Here is a 2,731-nt window from a genome sequence, read left to right on the forward strand (position 1 = left end):
TTCCAGAACAGTCTTTAACCTCATTGATTTCTCTTGTTTGTACTCTGGCAAAGAGCAGTTGCCTCCGGGCACACATTACACATTCAAATAGAAAGAGACAGTATCTGCCAAAATAATTTATAATCTTCGAAGTGAAGATAAACACCATACACTCACACACTGTTAGAATGCATAAGCATACCACCTAAGTGTACAGCGAAGATTTGATATTCTGGGTGCTGAAGCACCATCAAGTGGGCAGACATAAGGGAGCTCAGCTATTCAAGGAACTTTTCTGGTAACTTTGTATAAAACCCATTGTTTATTAATTATCAGCAAGGAACGCACCATATGCTAGAGACTTCAGCAAATATTCTGATTCATCTTCACCCCAGGCGCAGAGCACAGCAAAGGACAATAACAATCCTTGGGAAGTGCTGTGGGCTACACTGTGTTGCTTAAAGATGCAATGCCCGTTCTTATAACCAAGTGCCTGAAGGAAATGCTGTGTGTATCTCAGGGCCAAATTCGTGCTGCTTTGGATTCCCTTGGGCATAGGTGTCTTAGCTGTCAGGTTCAGGGAGATTGTGAGGTACAGAATTACGATGGAGTCTCTGTAAACTGAGTATGAGCTTTTGTTAAAACAGTTCAAGTTGAGTAAGTAAATTAGAAGAAAAATAATTCTAGAACATTACTAACATTACAGACTTGACTCAGCCCATGGAGATGCCAGAGAACACACCTCAGTGCACATGTAGACAGGGAACCAGGGGCTGTCCACACAGGACACCCAAGCTGCATCTTGGGGGGCAGCAAAGCAGAGACCATGCACTCCAGTCAAGCTCCGTGTTAACTGAGCTTCCAGCAAAGATTAAGGGAAGTCAGAATATCTGCCCTACATTACTATGAGAGAATTTATATCATCTCAAGAAGCTGTGCTTTCCTACTTGTTCATGGAGAATAAGAAAAAAAGTAAAGAAATGTACACACATGTATCTGGCAGACACCATGGCAATAGCTAAGGGCTTTTAATATGTGTAACTATTATTCAGTTCATCACCAGGGGAAAAAATCCGTTTCATTTGTTTTTATATTGATCTGCATAATCTCACAGAAATCTGATATGCACAGAGATAAGAGGACTTTCAAAGAATCAGCAACTTGATAAGTAGAAGAATGTGAATCTGAAATGAAGTCTTGTTCTCACTCCGTGGCTTCTGGTCTTGTAACCAAAAATCCTCTTCGCCTAGGTGGAGGGACACACAGAGTCAGCAAGCCTTTTTCAGAGCACCTTGAAATGAGGTCAAGTTACAAACTATCTGACTTGAGATTCCAGGATAAACAAACATCAGTAGAAGTCAAACATCAGTTAAAAAAATGAATTATCGCACTGAGGCCAGGGGTCATTTGGAAGGTGGAAGAACTTTCTTTGGGAGGGGGGGCGTTCATCTAATCTCAAGATGGAAACTGCTGGAAGCCAGAAGCAGAGCACAAAAGAGCCAAAGGAAGAAGTAGAATATCAGACACCTAGTCAACCAAGCACATCTCTGTGAAGACTCAAGCAATGGGGGAAACAAACCAAGCCAGAGAAAGATAACAGTTGTAAATCAATGGAGAAATCATGAGATTCTGAGACTCCAGGACATACTCATAGGAAGGTATCAGTTCCTCCTTTTCCAGAATATCTGCCCCTAGAAAGATGTTTTGCCAGCATGGTGCCTGGACATGAAGCTGAGCAGCAAAGGACAAAAATTAGACACTTATAAATGACTCCTTAGAGGGGCGTTCCCAGGATGAAGACATCTCGAGAAAAAAAAAAAAAATGAAGACTGAGGAGGAGAAACAGTTCCCCTTGAAATGGTTCCACTGTACCAGAGAAACAGATATCTGCCCTGACTGATCCTCCTGTGATCTGTGAGAAAGTCAGCACTACTGTTGTAGCTACAACTGCCTCCAAGACAGTGTTGATGCCTTGGCCCAGAATTACAGCCAATGCTAAGAGGATTGATCCAATGCAACACCAGTAGACCAATGGGAAAATGTGTGTAGTTCATGAGTAAAGCATTCCTGTGACCTCAAGTTGTTGGGTTTGGCTTCAGTTCCATGCTGGACAAGCCTGGGTATCTGAGAGGAAAGGAAAAGTAATTGCTCTCTTCCTGCTTCCTGCTTCCTGCTTCCTGCTTCCTGCTTCTGGTCTACATATTTCCACCTCCATGCCCAGAGGACAACATGCTGTGCCCTAAGTGTGTTCACAGGAACAAGGTCTTAGCTAAGAGGTTCCAAAGATAAGGGTTAGATCTCTTAAGTTTGGCATCTCTTTACAACAGAGAACAACCCCAAGTACAAACGGTGGATCTCTTAAGTTGCAAAACCCACGCTTGTGGAGCAGTCTGTAGAGCGGCAGCTGACACCAAGACTGAGGGAAATCTACATCTATGCCTTTGAAGGTGTCTGTTGCAGGATTTTCCCTGTACAATTACATTAGTTCAGAGGAGCCCTGTGATTGGACAGGGGAAAGGGAGGTTGAGCTAAGAGTGGCAGAGACAGAGAGCATCTCAGGAGAGAGGGAGGAAGGAGAATGGGGGCCGACATGATGGCTTCATAAGGTTAGATTAATTGGGAAAAAGCTTTATCACTATCAGTTGGCTCTGAAATTATTGTATTCGTATCTTGTAAACTGTGATTTTATTGATACATAAATCTGATTGGTTAACAATAATCATAAACTTTATAAGAGTTTTGATTCTGCTGA

The 2,731-nt window shown here is 42.5% G+C and overlaps 1 pseudogene; it reads left to right on the forward strand.

Annotated features, from left to right (window-relative positions):
- Window positions 1-1,439: 1,439 nt before the first annotated feature.
- Window positions 1,440-2,268, forward strand: LOC110332947 (annotated as a pseudogene).
- The last annotated feature ends 463 nt before the right edge of the window (window positions 2,269-2,731 follow it).

Source organism: Mus pahari, chromosome 15 (genome assembly GCF_900095145.1).
Source record: "Mus pahari chromosome 15, PAHARI_EIJ_v1.1, whole genome shotgun sequence".
NCBI classification, from domain to species: domain Eukaryota; kingdom Metazoa; phylum Chordata; class Mammalia; order Rodentia; family Muridae; genus Mus; species Mus pahari.